At 39.2% G+C, this 19,155-nt stretch overlaps 1 protein-coding gene across 3 annotated transcripts in view; it reads right to left on the bottom strand.

Moving 5' to 3' along the window:
• Positions 1-5,796, bottom strand: part of LOC150090496 (uncharacterized) — an 83,428-nt gene extending 77,632 nt beyond the window's left edge. The window contains exon 1 of one of the 3 annotated variants that reach the window (XM_090378484.1): positions 5,394-5,796. The gene's annotated coding sequence lies outside the window, so the exon portion shown is untranslated. The other 2 variants (XM_090378478.1, XM_090378474.1) reach the window with 2 other exon arrangements.
• Positions 5,797-19,155: the final 13,359 nt, after the last annotated feature.

Raw genomic sequence — 19,155 nt, forward strand, 5'->3', positions numbered from 1 at the left:
TCGATGGTTCAACTGTTCATGATCCTACTCAAGTAACTAACAAACTAAATCAATATTTTGCATGTACATTCACATATGAGGAGTTATTCAGGAAGGGGAATGCCATAGATGAAGTAAACACTGCCAGTGAGCTAAATGATCTTGTAATAACTGAGAGTAAAGTCGAGGAGAAATTGTTGAAGATAAATAAAAGAAAGGTACCTGGGGTGGATGGGATCTATCCAGTTATATTAAAGGAGGCAGCAAAGGAAGTAAGCAATCCATTTGCCATAATTATGAGAGCTAGCTTCCTTGGACTAAGGGGAGGTACCCACAGACTGGAGATGTGCAAATGTAACCCCAATTCACAAAGGAGGATCAAAGGCTGACACAAGTAATTATAGACCTGTGAGTTTAACTTCTGTTCCAAGAAAATTAGTGGAAGCACTGGTTAAAGAAGAACTGCAGGATCATCTTGACAAGAATTCAGTTATAGCTCAGACACAGCATGGATTTGTTAAGGGAAGGTCTTGCCTGACCAATTTGATTGGATACTATGATGTAGTCACAAAAGAATTGGATGCAGGGAATAACTTGGATATTATATATTTGGATCTTAGAAAGGCTTTTGATACTGTTGCACATGGAAGACTGCAGCACAAATTGGAGCAGTGTGGCATTGGTGGCCAATTGTTGCTATGGATAAAGGGATGGTTGAGTGGCAGAAGACAGAGTGTGGTAATCAATGGACACTGCTCATCGTGGACTAATGTTATTAGTGGAGTCCCTCAGTGTTCAGTGTTGGGTCCATGGTTGTTTTCTGTATTTATAAATAATATTGATGATGGTATATCAAGCTTAATGTCCAAGTTTTCAGATGATACAAAGGTTGGCAGGGTTGTTAAGGACGCTACTGACGCTATTCTGCTTCAACAGGATTTTAGCATTAGCATTAGTAGAGGCATTTGATGCAAGAAAGCAAGCTTATTCGGCATAAGCCAAAAAAAAACAAAAAAAAAACAAAAAAAAAAAAAAAACACACCACTCCCATTTCACCCCTCCGTTCGCTCGAAATACCTGTCCAGTTGAGCCTTAAATTTGTTTAGGCTATCAACTTCAACAACAAGTGATGGAAGTCGGTTCCACCAACCAACCACCCGCTGGCCAAAGGCATTCCGCACATCTATCCGACATCCGTCCTTCCTCAATTTGAAGTTATGCCCTCTGAGCTGATTATTCTGAGCAAGATGAAGAATCCCATTGGCATTGAGCATGCTCAAACCATTCAAAGCCTTATACACCTCTATTAGATCACCTCGCCGGTGCCTAGTCTCCAGACTCTGTAATTTGCAAAACTTAAGCCTTTCTTCGTAAGAGCAACCCTTTGTTCCATTCACTAATCTTGTTGCCCTTCTCTGTACCCGTTCCAGCAGCTCTACATCCTTCTTGAAATGAGGCCTCCAGACCTGTATACAGTACTCAAGATGTGGCCTAACCATTGCCTTATACAAGGGAATAATCACCTCCTTATCCGTGCTAGAAAAATTCCTGTATATCATTGACAAGACAGCATGAGCTACTCTTGCAGCTCGTCTGCACTGCTCAGAGAACTTCATATCTGCCTGCACAATTACCCCCAGGTCCTTTTCATTCTCCACCACTGTCAGTGTAGTACAGCAGAGTTGATACGTTGCTCTGCGGTTACTGTTTCCCATGTGTAGTACTTTACATTTGTCAATGTTAAACTTCATTTGCCACCTCTCAGCCCATCTGCTCAACCTTTCCAGATCCTGTTGCAGCAGCATAGCGTCAGTGGTGTCCTTAACAACACTGCCAACCTTTGTATCATCTGCAAACTTGGGCATTAAACTTGATATCCCATCATCAATATCATTCCTAAACACCGAAAACAACAACGGACCCAACACTGAACCCTGAGGAACTCCACTAATAACATTAGTCCACGTTGAGAAGTGTCCATTGATTACCACTCTCTGTCTTCTGCCACTCAACCATTCCCTTATCCATAGCAGCAATTTGCCTCCAATGCCACATTGCTCCAATTTGTGCAGCAGTCTTCCATGTGCAACAGTATCAAAAGCCTTTCTAAGATCCAAATATATAATATCAAAGTTATTCCCTGCATCCAGTTCTTTTGTGACTACATCATAGTATCCAATCAAATTGGTCAGGCAAGACCTGCCCTTAACAAAACCATGCTGCATCTGAGCTATAACTGAATTCTTGTCTAGATGATCCTGCAGTGCTTCTTTAACCAGTGCCTCCATTAATTTACCTGGAATAGAAGTTAAACTAACAGGTCTATAATTACTTGTGTCAGCCTTTGATCCTCCTTTGTGAATTGGGGTTACATTTGCACATCTCCAGTCTATGGGTACCTCCCCTGAGTCCAAAGAAGCTCTCATAATTATGGCTAGGGGTTTGCTTACTTCCTTTGCTGCCTCCTTTAATATAACTGGATAGATCCCATCCACCCCAGGTGTCTTTTTTATGTTTATCTTCAACAATCTCTCCTCCACTTTTCTCTCAGTTATTACAAAATGATCCAGCTCACTGCCAATGTTTACTTTACCTACATCATTCTCCTTCCTGAATAACTCCTCATGCGTGAATGTAGATGCAAAATACTCGTTTAGATTGTTAGCCACCTGAGCAGGATCCTCAACTGTTGAACCATCAATATCCAGTGGACCAATCTGATTCATCCCTTTCCTTCTTGAGTTTAAATAGGTAAAGAACTCTTTTCTGTTTTTCTTTGCATCCTTTGCCAAGGATTTTTCGTAGTCTGCCTTTGCCTGCCTAATCTCCTTTGTGACTTGGTTACAGACCAACTTATATCTATCATAGGCTTCCATGTCACCCATTAATTTGTATGTATCCCATGCATTTTTCTTCTCTGCCACATGTCTCATTAGTTCATCTGACAACCATTTAGGCCTAAACCTTGAACAATATTTCTTAGTTGGTATGTAAAGCCTGGTAGCCTCCAAGATTAGTTCCTTGAATGCTTCCCATTTTGAGTTTGCTGTTGACAACATCTGTAAAGTTTGACCAGATGGGCTGAGACGTGGCAAATGAAGTTTAACATTGACAAATGTAAAGTACTACATATGGGAAACAGCAACCCCAGAGCAACGTATCAACTCTGTGGTACTACACTGACAGTGGTTGAGAATGAAAAGGACCTGGGTGTAATTGTGCAGGCAGATATGAAGTTCTCTGAGCTGTGCAGACGGGCTGCAAGAGTAGCTCATGGTGTCTTATCAATGATATACAGGAATTTTTCTAGCAGGGATAGGGAGGTGATTATTCCCTTGTATAAGGCAATGGTTAGGCCACACCTTGAGTACTGTATACAGGTCTGGAGGCCTCATTTCAAGAAGGATGTAGAGCTGCTGGAACGAGTACAGAGAAGGGCAACAAGGTTAGTGAACGGAACGAGGGGTTGCTCTTACGAAGAAAGGCTTAAGTTTTGCAAATTACAGTGTCTGGAGACTAGGCACCATCGAGGTGATCTGATGGAGGTGTACAAAGCCTTGAATGGTTTCAGCATGCTCAATGCTGATGGGATACTGCCTCTTGCTCAGAATAATCACCTGAGAGGGCATAATTCAAATTGAGGAAAGACAGATGTAGGATAGATGCGCAGAAATTTGCCTTTAGCCAGTGGGTAGTTGGTTGGTGGAACAGACTTCCATCCCTTGTTGTGGAAGTTTATAGCCTAAATAAATTTAAGGCTCAGCTGGACAGGTATTTTGAACAAACGGAGGGGTGAAGTGGAAGGGTTTTTTTTTTTTTTTTTTCGCTGATGGTGCATAAGCTTGATTTCTTGCATCATATGCCTCTACTAATGCTAATGCCTGCCATAGGCTTCTGAGTCGCTTGATAATTGATATGCATCCCATGCATTTTTCTTCTCTGTCACGAGTCTCATTAGGTCATTTGATAACCATTTAGGCCTAAATCTTGAACAATATTTCTTAATAGGTATGAAACTTTTAGTAGCTTCCACGATTAATTCCTTGAATGCTTCCCACTTAGAATTTACTGTTGGTAACATCGTCAGTTGATCCCACTGTACAGAATTTAAAAACTGTCTGAGACCACTGTACTCAACTTTATGGAAGCAAAATCCTTTCCTTTACCCCTGAAAGTAATTATATCTTTAAGTAAATCCCACATCAGTACACTGTGATCACTGCCACCTAGAGGTTCCTTTATCTGCAAATTCTTAATACACAAATGATCACTGCTGATAACCAGATCAAGAGTATTACCCTCTCTGGTTGCCTCTCAAACATGCTGCTGCAGAAAACAATCATCCAATAAATCCATAAAAGTCTTACTAGTGAGTGAGTGACCAACCCACAAGTTCCAGTCAGTATCTGGGAAGTTAAAATCCCCCATTATAAGACATTCTGATTTACTAGCCCACTCTCTTTCTCTGTACAATTGTTCATTGTACTCATTGAGTCATCAGGCCTATAACACACTCCTACTCTTATTTTTGCTTTCACAGTGCTTACGTCATACCAAACTCAATCAACAGCACACTGTTCATCTATATTAACTGGATGCACTTCTTTTGATTTTATGTTTTCTTAATTAACAGCATAACACCTCCCTCATTCCTATTCTGTCTATCCTTTCTGTACACATTGTACTCCCCAAATTCCAGTTCTGCAAATTCCAGTGATTGACACGCTCACCATAAATATGTTTAAAATCGGGAACTCGTTTTCCTATTTTAAAACTGTGTGATGGGGGGGGGGGAAGATGAATACCCTGAGTCTCTGACAGTCTTAAGGTGCACCATATTCCGGACTTCGGTCAAAAAATGTAAAACAAATTGATTACACGCAAAACATACCTGAAATGCTTCTTTCAATTTCTTGTCAGGCTATTAACCAAATAACCAAAATTCTGATAAAAAATTCTGTAACCGTAACTCCAAATTAAAGAAATTCAAACTTGGTCAATAAAACGGAATAAAAACAATGCATGAGATTTAAAGAAAAAAAAAAAAAAATCGCCAACAGCAAGTCGTCAGTTTGAAAGCACCCTTAGTAACCATAATTTAGTCCCCCATTGTGTTGAATTTATGGTTACTAAGGAAAGCACTCTTAGTAACCATAAATTCAACACACTCCAATGGCCACAACACAGATTAGTAAATATTAAACTGCAGGCGCACAGGCAATTGCGATTGGAAAATATCTTTATTTTTAAAATATTAGGGATATCATGCTACCTGGTGATATGCTCGCCCCTAACATTTGCGGAGCCTGAGGCAAGAGTACAAATGGAGGCCCACATACCATATGTCTAAATATTTAATTAATAGATATAAATCAACCTAACAAACTTAAATAAAATATGTTCTATTCTCCTACCTTGACAAATTTATCTTCATAACGCCAAATCGAAAAATGCTATGGTTTTTATACAACTAAAATTCCGTAAAATATCAAAGACAACTGAATTTAATTATTATTACGCATCTCTGGGTGTACTGTTAACGGGCCAGCTATGTTAATTTAATATTATTCTAACTTTTTAGGAGCATCAGAGACGTAGGCCATATTGTTCCGTACGTAGTGTCTATAAATTGCGTGTGTTCTGAGGTATATTTTCTGTTTGCTGCACAAAAAACCCCAACTTTCGAGGAACAAAACCATGCCATCCTCAGCCACGCTGTGAAAAAGGCCCATAAAAATACCTAACGTCTTCTATGTTATTCGAACGACGTTATTTTTCCATCCGGTGTGGATAGAACCTCCTAGAAACTACGATTCTACTAACCGTGCTCCTAACGAGGGCACTAGACACTGATACACTACCTAGAAGCAATCATACGGTAATGGGGGACTGTCATCGAGGTTGAGAATAGTAAATACGTATGTATCCAAATAGAAGGGAGGAAGAATGAGTACACTCTCTTTCACATGTTGTACATTGATGACAGTGGTCTCAGACAGTTTTTAAATTCTTTACAGTGGGATCAACTGACGATGTTACCAACAGTAAATTCTAAGTGGGCAGCATTCAAGGAATTAATCGTGGATGCTACTAAAAGTTTTATGAAATATTGTTCAAGGTTTAGCCCTAAATGTTTATCAAATGAGCTAATGAGAATCGTGACAGAGAAGAAAAATGCATGGGATGCATATAAATTATCAAGCGACTCAGAAGCCTATGGCAGATATAAGCTAGTCCGTAATCAGGTCACAAAGCAGGTTAGGCAGGCGAAGGCAGATTACGAGAAAGCTTTGGCAAAAGATGCTATGAAAAACAGCAAGGACTTCTTTACTTATATAAACTCTAAAAGGAAGGGAATGAATCTGATTGGTCCAGTTGATATCGATGGTTCGACTGTTGATGATCCTACTCAGATAGCAAACAAACTGAATGAGCGTTTTCCATCTACATTCACACATGAGAAGTTATTAAGGTTTGAAAATGGAAGAAGGTTATCAAATTGTAGCAGGGTGCTTAATGATTTTGTAATAACTGAGAGCAAAGTGGAGGAGAAATTGTTGAAGTTAAACATAAGAAAGGCACCTGGGGTAGTAGTAGTAGTAGTAGTAGTGGCCTTTGATGCAAGAAAGCAAGTGTATGAGCTTATGCAGCATCAGCCAAAAAAAATCACACCATTCCCTCCAAATGCCTGTCCAGTTCCTCCTTAAATTTATTCAACCTATCAACATCCACAACGACAGATGGAAGTTTGGTCCAGCAATTAACCACCCGCTGGCTAAAGGGAAATTTCCGCACATCTATTCTACATCTGTCTTTTCTTAATTTGAATTTATGCCCCCTTAAGTTCGTAATCTGAACAAGTGAGAAGGATCCCATCAGAATTCAGCGTGCTGGGTGGATGGGATCTATCCAGTTATATTAAAGTGGCGGGAAACCAACTAAGCAAACCCTTAGCCATAATTATGAGAGCATCCTTGGACACAGGGGAGGTCCCCACGGACTGGAGATGTGCAAATATGTCTCCAATTCACAAAGGGTGATCCAAGGGTGACACAAGTAATTACAGACCAGTTAGTTTAACTTCTGTTCCGGGTAAAATAATGGAGTCAGTGGTTAAAGATACATTACAGGATCATCTAGACAAGATTCCAGCAACAATTCAGACACAGCATGGGTTTGTTAAGGGAGAGTCTTGTCTGACAAATTTGATAGTATATTATGATGTGGTTACAAAGGAACTGGATGCAAAAAATAATTTTGATATCATATATTTGGATTTCTTTGCCTGTCCAGTTCCTGCTTAAATAAATTTAATTATTATTACGCATGTCTGGGTGTACTGTTAACGGGCCAGCTATGTTAACGGGCCAGCTATGTCGGAACTGGACAGGTATTTGGAGGGAATGGTGTGATATATATATATATATATATATATATATATATATATATTTTTTTTTTTGGCTGATGCTGCATAAGCTCATATACTTGCTTTCTTGCATCACATGCCACCACTACTATTACTACTATTTCAGGAAAGCTTTTGACACTGTTGCGCATGGAAGACTATTGTACAAATTGGGGAAGAATGGTATTAAGGGTAAGTGTCTGCAATGGATAAAAGGATGGGTGAGTAGGAGAAGACAGAGGTTGGTAATTAATGGGTGCTGCTCTTCGTGGTGTAATGTTACAAGGACTAATAGAGGGATACAAGGGATACAAGGGACTACAAGGGACTACAAGGGATACAAGGACTAATAGATTAACAGTAGCCACTGGCAGAGGTGAAAGTGATTCTTGCACTGCTTCTATTGGAATGAGCCGCAGCCTGGAAAATAAGATGCAGGATATTTCAGAGACTGCTGGGAATCATTGGGGTACAAGTAAACACATGGGTTGTGTTAGGGTAGCTAAGAAAAAGAACAGGTGCATGTATACTTGTGTGTACACCAATGCTAGGAGTTTAGTAAATAAATTTGATGAATTTGAGGTATTGCTCAAAACATCAAAGGCAGATATTGTGGGGATTTCAGAGACGTGGTGTCACACAGATATAAGAAATGCAGAACTGGAATTTGGGGAGTACAATGTGTACAGAAAGGATAGACAGGATAGGAAGGGAGGAGGGGTTATGCTATTAATTAAGAAACACATAAAATCCAAGGAAGTGAAGCCAGTCGACATCGCTGGACAGTGCAGTGTCGAGTCAGTTTGGTGTGACATAAGCATTGGGAGATCAAAATTGAGAGTAGGAGTGTGCTATAGGCCTAATGACTCTGATGAGTATAATAAGAAACTGTTCGGAGAAATAGAGTGGGCCAGTAAATCAGAGAGTCTTATAATGGGGGATTTTAATTTCCCAGATATTGACTGGAATTTGGGGGCTGGTCACTCACACAGTAGCAAGGCTTTTGTGGATTTATTGGATGATTGTTTTCTACATCAGCATGTTCGGGAGGCAACTAGAGGGAGTAATACTCTTGATTTGATTATCAGTAGTGATTCTTCATGCATTCAGAATCTGCAGATAAATGAACCACTTGGTGGCAGTGATCACAGTGTGCTGAAGTGGGAGTTACTCAAAGAGGTAACTACCATTAGGGGTAAAGGGAAGGGGTATTGCTTTCGTAAAGGCGACTACAATGGACTGAGACAGTATTTAAATTCTATACAGTGGGATCAACTGATGATATTGCCAACAGCAAATTCAAAATGGGAAGCATTCAAAGAACTTATCGTGGAAGCTACTAGGCTTTACATACCAACTAAGAAATATTGTTCAAGGTTTAGGCCTAAATGGTTGTCAGATGAACTAATGAGGCATATGGCAGAGAAGAAAAATGCATGGGATACATACAAATTAACACGTGACACGGATGCCTATGATAGATACAAGTTGATCTGTAACCAAGTTACAAAGGAGGTTAGGCAGGCGAAGGCAGATTACGAGAGATCCTTGGCAAGGGATGCGAAGAAAAACAGCAAAGAATTCTTTACTTATGTAAACTCTAGAAGGAAGGGGATGAATCAGATTGGTCCACTTGAGATCGATGGGTCAACTGTTGATGACCCTGCTCGGGTAGCTAACAAACTAAATGAATATTTTGCATCGACATTCACACATGAGGAGTTATTCAGCGAGGGGAATGCCAGAGGTGTATTCAACTCTAGCAGTAAGCTAGAGAATCTTGTAATAACTGAGAGCAAAGTGGAGGAGAAATTGTTGAAGATAAACACAAGAAAGGCACCTGGGGTGGATGGGATCTATCCAGTTATATTAAAGGAGGCAGCAAAGGAGGTAAGCAAACCCTTAGCCATAATTATGAGAGCTTCCTTGGACTCAGGGGAGGTACCCATTGACTGGAGATGTGCAAATGTGACCCCAATTCACAAAGGGGGATCAAAGGCTGACACAAGTAATTATAGACCTGTGAGTTTAACTTCTGTTCCCGGAAAATTAATGGAGGCACTGGTGAAAGAAGCACTGCAGGATCATCTAGACAAGACTTCAGTTATAGCTAGGACACAGCATGGTTTTGTTAAGGGGAAGTCTTGCCTGACCAATTTGATTGGATACTATGATGCAGTCACAAAAGAACTGGATGCAGGGAATAACTTTGATATTATATACTTGGATCTTAGAAAGGCTTTTGATACTGTTGCACATGGAAGACTGCTGCACAAATTGGAGCAGTGTGGCATTGGAGGCAAGTTGCTGCTATGGATAAAGGGGTGGTTGAGGGGGAGAAGACAGAGAGTGGTAATCAATGGACACTGCTCATCGTGGACTAATGTTATTAGTGGAGTCCCTCAGGGTTCAGTATTGGGGCCTTTATTGTTTTCTGTATTTATAAATGATATTGATGATGGTATATCAGGCTTAATGTCCAAGTTTGCAGACGATACAAAGGTTGGCAGGGTTGTCAAGGACACTACTGACACTATGCTGCTGCAACAGGATTTGGAAAGGTTGAGCAGATGGGCTTCGAGGTGGCAAATGAAGTTTAACATTGACAAATGTAAAGTACTACATATGGGAAACAGCAACCCCAGAGCAACGTATCAACTCTGTGGTACTACACTGACAGTGGTAGAGAATGAAAGGGACCTGGGGGTGGTGGTGCAGGCAGATATGAAGTTCTCTGAGCAGTGCAGACGAGCTGCAAGAGTAGCTCATGGTGTATTGTCAATGATATATAGAAATTTTTCTAGCAGGGATAAGGAGGTGATTATTCCCTTGTATAAGGCAATGGTCAGGCCACACCTAGAGTACTGTATACAGGCCTGGAGGCCTCATTTCAGGAAGGATGTAGAGCTGCTGGAACGAGTACAGAGAAGGGCAACTAGATTGGTGAATGGGACAAAGGGGTTCTCTTACGAAGAAAGGCTTAAGTTTTGCAAATTACAGTGTCTGGAAACTAGGCACCAGCGGGGTGATCTGATAGAGGTGTACAAAGCCTTGAATGGTTTGAGCATGCTCAATGCTGATGGGATTCTTCCTCTAGCTCAGAAAAATCACCTGAGAGGGCATAAATTCAAATTGAGGAAAGACAGATGTAGGATAGATGTGCGGAAATTTGCCTTTAGCCAGCGGGTGGTTGGTGGGTGGAACAGACTTCCATCCCTTGTCGTGGAAGTTGATAGCCTAAATAAGTTTAAGGCTCAGCTGGACAGGTATTTCGAACGAACAGAGGGGTGAAGTGGAAGTGGTTATTTTTATTTATTTATGTTACTTTTTTTTTTTTTTTTGGCTGATGCTGCATAAGCTTGCTTTCTTGCATCAAATGCCTCTACTAATGCTAATGCTAATGCTAATGCTAATGTTATTAGTGGAGTCCCACAGAGTTTGGTGTTGTGTCCTCTGTTGTTTTGTATATTTATCAATTTTGATGGAGGTATATCAGTCTTAGTGTCGAAGTTTGCAGATGATACAAAGTGTGGCAGGGTTGGAAATGATAGTAATGGCAATGTGCTACTGCAACAGGACCGAAATAATTTGGGCAGTTGGGCTAAGAAGTGGCAACTGAATTTTAACCTTGACAAATGCAAACTACTGCATATCAACTGTGACCTGGGAGTAATTGTGCAGTCAGATATGATGTTTTCTGAGCAATGCAGATAGGCTGCCAGGGCAGGTCATGGGGTTTTGTGAATGATATATAGGAATTTTGCTAGCAGGGAAAAGAAGGTGATTGTCCCTCTATATAAGGCAATGGTGAGACCTCGCCTTGAGTACTGCGTACAGGTATGGAAGCCTCATTTTAGGAAGGATGTAGATTTGCTTCAGCGTGTACAAGAAGGGCAACAAGATTGGTGAGGGGAATAAAGGGATCCACTTACCAAGAGAGGCTTAAGTTCTGCATATTGCAGTGGCTGAAGACTAGGCACCTACGCGATGATCTGATTGAGGTGTATCAGGCCTTGAATGGGTTGAGCACGCTGAATTCTGATGGGATCCTTGCACTTCTTCAGATTACGAACCTAAGGGGGCATAAATTCAAATTAAGAAAAGACAGATGTAGAATAGATGTGCGGAAATTTGCCTTTAGCCAGAGGGTGGTTAATCGCTGGAACAAACATCCATCTGTCGTTGTGGAAGTTGATAGTTTAAATAAAGTTAAGGAGGAACTGGACAGTCATTTGGAGGGAATGGTGTGATTTTTTTTTTTTTTTTTTTTTTTTGGCTGATGTTGCATAAGCTCATACACTTTCTTTCTTGCTTCACATGCCACTACAACAACTACTACTACTACTACAAATGTCGCAATCAAAAATCAATTCCAGCAGTTACTCCTAATCATCGAATAGTTGAGCAATGGCATCAGTATGCAATTTGGCCTAGAGAGAGACAGATGTGCGACCCAAGGATTGAATCAGTGAAATCCAGTCGACTGGAAGTACCAATTTAAGATCAGTGAAATGATGATTGAAGGGCATGGTAGAGGGAGAGACAAATCCCTACAAAAAGACAAAGACCTACAAATATCTGTGAATGATGGGGCTTACAAACTAGAATTCAAAGATTTAAAGGCCCTCCTGAGTGAAAAACATCATCAGAGATTAAGAAGCCTACTCAAATCAAATGTGAATGGAGGGAAAACAGTTAAAGCCTTAGATCACCACTATTTATTTCTAGTGCTAACATACTCCATCCTCATTATAGAATGGGCTGACACCTAGCTAGAGGAGACATTATGAGATCTACAAGGATACCGATGGCAAAGAGCCGTTAATACCACCCGAAGTCGGCTATCGATAGACTGATGACAAATCGGGGAAGAGGAGATTGACTGACTTAACTGAAAAAGAAAAGAAGGTGATTAAGAACCTGATGGATTATTTCCGGTAAACACTGCACCAATCTACCGAGCCATAAGAAGGTTAGACAAACGGCAAATAATACTCAACGTTAATACGGAGTTCCTACTAACCCGGACAGAAGAAAGCAAGACAGATGGGCAAAGAAGGCACACCATGGCAGACGCTACAAAGAGTTCATCAGGAAAACATAGGCTTCCAAAGCAGGATTCAAGGCATAATGACATAGTGAAATTCTATACAGAGTAGAATTGTATTTCATGTTTCTCTGTGTAGAATACAATTCTCTGTATAAGGCCAGGTTCACGCAATCATCCAGGCGTCCAGGGAAATCCCTCCCTCCCAAAAATGAATAATAATAATAATAATAAATTATTGGAAAGGAAATGGGGGTAGATAGGCAGAAGTGGGATAAAGCGGGAAGAGAAAACGCAAAGGAGCCCGTCTGGTTGGAAAGGGTTTTTATTATGGGGCCGTCTGGGGCAAGAAGTCCATTCTGCTACCGGGAAGTAGAAAAGGGTGTTGGGTTTAAACCCAAGGGAAAGGAAGCTAAACAGGTAATTACGAGTGGGATAGAGGAGGGAGAGGAAGACAGATGGGAATGAGTGCAAAGGAGCCCGCTGCTAGGAAAGGGGTGACAGTAAGAGGTTCCCTGGAACAGGATGCCATTATGGTATGGAGAAGATGAAAGAGGGTTGTGGTGTCGACACTAGGCGAATATGCGGTAGGAACCACCCAGGGTGGGCAAAGGAATGGGGAGGAGACACAACCATCCCATGTGGTAGGAATGAAAGAACATAGGAGAAAGTTCCCCATGGTATGGTGTCGTCAGGCGGGCAGCACGGTAGTATCGTCACTATCCTCCTCGCACCAATTCGATTTCCATCGATGACACAAGGAACTTTTAATGGGCTGCTTTCACTCCATGGCAGAGTTAGTTGGGCTCAGGCGTAGATTGCAAGGTTTTATCCCGAAAAAAGCCAGTTTTTCCCAGGCGTAGATTGCAAGGTTTTATCCCGAAAAAAGCCAGTTTTGCACATTTACAGACACAATACACATGGATAGATGAAGTGAATTTCTAGATGAACCTAATATAATAATAGTTTATGGCATGGCGTCTGCATCAGACACCGTAGTCCCACACCCGCTGGGACTAGCCCAAGTAGCCAGTGTCAGCATGATGATCTTCGTACATAAGGTTCCCAATCATCCGGCGAAGAGTCTGGAATAAAACATGCAATAACATTATACACTCATACCTTTTTTTTTTATTTTTGTTTTCTATTTTTTTTTTATTCCATTTTATTTTTATACTTTATTCTTACTTTTTATGTTTTATAGTTTTTTCCCTACATTATAAAATAGTATTTTATAATTTTTCCCCTACATTTGAAAATAACATTTCATAGTTTATCCCTACATTTCAAAATAACATTTTATAGTTTTTATGTTTTCAAATTTTTTACTCTTTGTTTTTTTGTTTGTTTGTTTGTTTCATCCAACTTTTTTTTTTTCACAGCAGTGGGTATGTAGTCAATTTAAATCAAAGCAATTCAGCATGTAAATAATTTAAAATAAAGTCACACTGACTAAAATCACATGAAAATAATCATAACTAGGAGAAAATTCATCTGTATATGAGGTTAAAAACACACTCACATTTAACTGTATACTGATAGTAAAATTAAACAAACTTCCAATCATACTTTTACATTCTCCCTCCAACATTAATGCATTCAATACGTGCACGACATTGATTCTCGCAATCATTCGCTCATCCAGGTACACTCTTACACCCTTTCATTTAGACAGCCCATTTCACTAGGGCCATCCCAAAATTTGTGGACACCTGTTTGTTATTTTCATATCTCCCGAAGTTAAAAACAAAACAGATATTATTGAAAGTGAGTATAACATAAAAATTACATTTTTAAAATAAATTCCTATGTTCAATATCAAACGAAACACACACATTGAAAATGAAGTACCCTGTACTTCTAGAAATTTTCAAGTAAATTTTGGCAAGCACTCTTAGTGTGACGATAATGTAGGTAACTAGACGTTATGGCGGTAGTAGGCTCATTGATAGAAATGCGGAAAAGACGTGGATGTTATTATTATGTAGACAATTTGAGCGCGGGGCCCAGTTTCACTTAACTGTTCGAACGACTGTTCTTAACTGTTGTCTAGCTTTCGGACACACTTCAAGTACGTGTAAACAAGAAAGACCTTCTTGTGGACATTGTGGCAAACTAGGCCATATCTTTGCTGAGTGCCCCAGCAAGGATCAACCGCCTGTCTGCATTAATTGTAAGAGGCACAAACATGATGCTAATCATTCGGTCAGAGATATCAACTGTCCTGAATACATAAAGGCTCAAGACACAGTAAGGCAACGAACAATTCCCTTCTAATATCACAGTCTTATCGAGTTCAAGCGCTTCCCAGTCAAATATCTCGACTGTAAACTTAAAATTTCTGCAAGCCAATGCTCACCATGCACGCACCGTGGCAGATGAGCTACGTCGTGTATCTGAGAAGGAACTCATTGACATTCTCATTCTTCAAGAACCATATCATAGAAAAGGACGCATTGTCGAATATCCTTGCTCTTCTCGGATTTTACAACCATTATTTAGTAGTAAATCATTATTTAGTAGTAAATAATCAATTAAATAGAAGAGTCAGTTCTTGGGATGTTGTTACAAATATGACTAACAGTGATTACAGAGCTATTGTAATAATTATAAATTTATCTGAAATTAGCAATACAGATATGTCAACAGATGATACTTTGAGATTTAATTATAAAAATATTAAGTGGGATAAATTTAAAGGTGCTGTGTTGGATAGTTTTTCAATTTATACTAGGGAAAATTTAAATTCATTAACTGCTTCTGAATATGCATTTTTTGTTCAATCCTCTATTTTTAATGCTTTAAATTTGGCTGCTAAGAGAAGAAAACAGAGAGGTCATAAAGTACCTTGGTGGTCTTTGGAGCTATCAGTATTAAGGAGGGAAGTGTTTAGAATGAGGAAGCTTTTTCAGAGGGTTAGGAGTAGAAGTAATAATGAAGCATTAAGGTATAAAGAAATGTATAAAATTAAGAGGAGAGGATACCATAAGGCAATCTCTGAACACAAATTTAATGCATGGAAAGAATTGGTTTTTACTACTGGAAATAGTGAGCCATGGGGATTGTTGTTTAAGTTAACTAGAAACAAGTTGAATGTCAATAATTTAATTAATACTGTGTATTCAAATGATGCTGAGTCTACTGATTGGTATTCTACAATTGCTACTATTACTAGCACTTTATTTTTGAATGACAATTGTGGGGAAGATAGTGTACAGCAGCGACAAATTAGACAGGGGAATGAACAATACACTGGATCATCTGAGATGGAATTGTTTAATATTGATGAAGTGAAATTTGTATGTTCTAAGGTTGGGGATAATAAAACACCAGGTTTGGACTTGATTGAAAATAATTGTGTTAAAAAGTTTGTTGACTTGTGTCCAGAAATAATGGTTAATATGTATAATAAGTGTTTATTGAAAGGAGTTTTTCCAGGATTTTGGAAAATTGCTCTGTTAAAATTATTACAAAAACCTGGCAAATTGTTGACTGATCCTAGGGGTTATAGACCCATTTCTTTGTTAGCAAATTTGGGTAAAATATTGGAAAGATTGTTGTTGTTAAGGCTAGAGAAATTGTTCAACGGACAAAATCTTCATTTTAAATATCAATATGGTTTTAAGAGAAATAGTTCAACAGAGGATGCCCTACACGATTTGATTAATTTTAGTGTAAATTCTGGTGAGAAATATGTGTTAGCATTATTCATAGATTTTGAAGGAGCATTTGATACTGTATGGTATCAAAGTGTGCTTTTTTCATTAAGAGAATTAAATTGTCCCAATTTGTTATACCAAATTATTAAAAGTTATTTAATGGATAGACAGATTATTATAAGATCCCAACATTTAACTTTTAATAGAATTATTGATCGCGGTTGTCCACAAGGATCTGTGTTGGGTCCTATTTTATGGAATCTGGTCTTAAACCAGTGGTTAAGTAGAACAGTCCCTAATTGTTATAAGGTGGCTTATGCTGATGATTTGGTTTTGTGCGTGACAGGAAGATCTAGAGCAGTATTAGAAAGTAGAATGGAGGTTATTGTTCAGGATTTGACTGATTGGGCTACATTAAATAAACTAAAAATTTCATCTTCTAAAACTGACATGATGTTATTAAAAGGAAAATTAGACTACAACAGACCACCTCGATTATTAGTAAACAGTAAACAAATACCTCTTGTTTCCCAGGTAAAATATTTAGGGGTTATCTTAGATGACAAGTTATTATTTTTCCAACATTTGAATTATTTAAGTAGGAAAATAAAAAATTACACTGCTTCTATAGTTAGGGTTACCAGAAAAGATTGGGGATTAGGTAAACGCATTTTGTATCTATATTATAAAGCTATTTTTATTCCGATTGTGTCGTATGCTGCATCAATTTGGTATGTTCGTACTGTCAATGTAAAATTTAAACAAAAACTATTATCAATACAAAGAATAATGTTGTTAACTATTTTGCGTGTTTGTAAGACTGTTTCGACTAATGCTCTACAGGTGATTGCGGGGGTATTGCCTTTGGATTTAACAGTCGTGTATAGAGCTTTTTGTTATTTTATAAGAAAAGGAATACAAATTACATTTCTGGGGATTACTAATGAAGTTTCTTCTGCAGTCAGCAAACAGAAGAAAGAAATTTTGGTGAAATTAATTAAATTATGGCAGGACCGTTGGGATTCCAGTAGTACTGGTAGAGTAACTTATTTATTTATACCTAGTGTTGAATTTAATTTTAATAACAAATTGCATCGCTGGTTTTATCCAACTATGGAATGCTCATATTTGATTACGGGGCATGGTTCCTTAAAAAGTAAGTTGCATCAGTTTAGTTTAGTGGAGGATCCTTACTGTGTTTGTGGAAGGTTGGAAACATGGGATCATATCTTATATGAATGCAATTTGTATGATGAATTTAGATTAGACTTATTTAATTTGATACCTAATTTTATTAGGGGTTCTGAATTAATTTGGCTGTCTAATGAAAGGAATTTTGTAGAATTTCAACGGTTTTGCAGGTTGACATTTAATAAAAGGAGGAGTATACATGTTGTTACTAATACTGACTAAAGACCTGGTTTTTTTTTTTTTTTTTCCCTCCTCTGGATGGATAGGCATTCTGTCTTGGAGGCAGGGAAAAATTTAAATTTTTTTTTTTTGGCTGGCCTTGTGGAATGACCATGAGGCGGGATTGTTGCACTCACTAGTAAGATGTATTCTCCTAGTTGGTGCATTTTTTTTTTTTTTTATTTATTTATTTTATTTTATTTTATTATTTTTTTTTTGCTGGCTCTTGGGTTTGGGCACCCCAGGAGCGGGACTGCTGGCACCCACCAGTCTTGCACCCTTACTGGTGGGTGCAGGATTTAGGTGCAATATGCACAGCCAGAGTTAATAGATCCAGGCATAGCTCCTCGTGCCAGGGATGGGCACCAGGTGGTAATTGCCCAATGGACTATCACCTGGTGGCAGAGTAGCCTGTTTGACTTATAACACATTACACACACGTGTACACACACTTACACTAACAGGCCATTATGAGAATATGATATTATATGATAAATTGGTGGAGATGGATGTATGTCCGGGTGCCACCCTTCGACAGTTAAATACATACATACATACATAACTGTTCGAACGACTGTTCTTAACTGTTGTCTAGCTTTCGGACACACTTCAAGTACGTGTAAACAAGAAAGACCTTCTTGTGGACATTGTGGCAAACTAGGCCATATCTTTGCTGAGTGCCCCAGCAAGGATCAACCGCCTGTCTGCATTAATTGTAAGAGGCACAAACATGATGCTAATCATTCGGTCAGAGATATCAACTGTCCTGAATACATAAAGGCTCAAGACACAGTAAGGCAACGAACAATTCCCTTCTAATATCACAGTCTTATCGAGTTCAAGCGCTTCCCAGTCAAATATCTCGACTGTAAACTTAAAATTTCTGCAAGCCAATGCTCACCATTCATGCACCGTGGCAGATGAGCTACGTCGTGTATCTGAGGAGGAACTCATTGACATTCTCATTCTTCAAGAACCATATCATAGAAAAGGACGCATTGTCGAATATCCTTGCTCTTCTCGGATTTTACAACCGACCCATACAGATCCTAAGGTAGCCATCGTAATATTTAATAAAAATGTTGACGTTTTACTCTTGTCCTGTTTAACATCACAGCATGCCATTTGCATTCAAGTCTTGAGTCCTAATCACTCGACTTATGTTATCTCAATGTATTGCCCCCCGTCATCTGACTTGATTCCTCACTTACACTATATTGATTCCGTATTCAGTTTATTAGGCCCTATTCCTCTGTTAATTTTGCGCGGGGATTACTGCTTGAGGATACCATCTTCTCCCATCAGCTAACTGTCTTGAATCAACCAAACCAGCCATGTACCTTTTCTAATTCCCTGGGTGAATCAAACATAGACATCGCTCTGGCCACAGCCCGTATTGCTCCTTATATTACTGACTGGCACGTCGAAACTGACCTAACAACAAGTGACCATCGCTCTATCGTCTTCCTGCTGGGATCAACTCTTCCTCAGCAACAACCTCTTCGTAATCTCATACGTTACTCTCTTAGAAACATAAAATGGGAACGTTTTAATCGTTCCGTTCTCTCTCACTTGCCTGAAGACAACCTAGAAAATTTTAATTCTCTTACCACCGAACAACTAGCACTGCAGATTCAAAACACTATCATCACTGC

The sequence above is a fragment of the Mastigoproctus giganteus genome, chromosome 1 (genome assembly GCF_048544385.1).
Source record: "Mastigoproctus giganteus isolate SK-2022 chromosome 1, ASM4854438v1, whole genome shotgun sequence".
NCBI lineage: Eukaryota > Metazoa > Arthropoda > Arachnida > Uropygi > Thelyphonidae > Mastigoproctus > Mastigoproctus giganteus.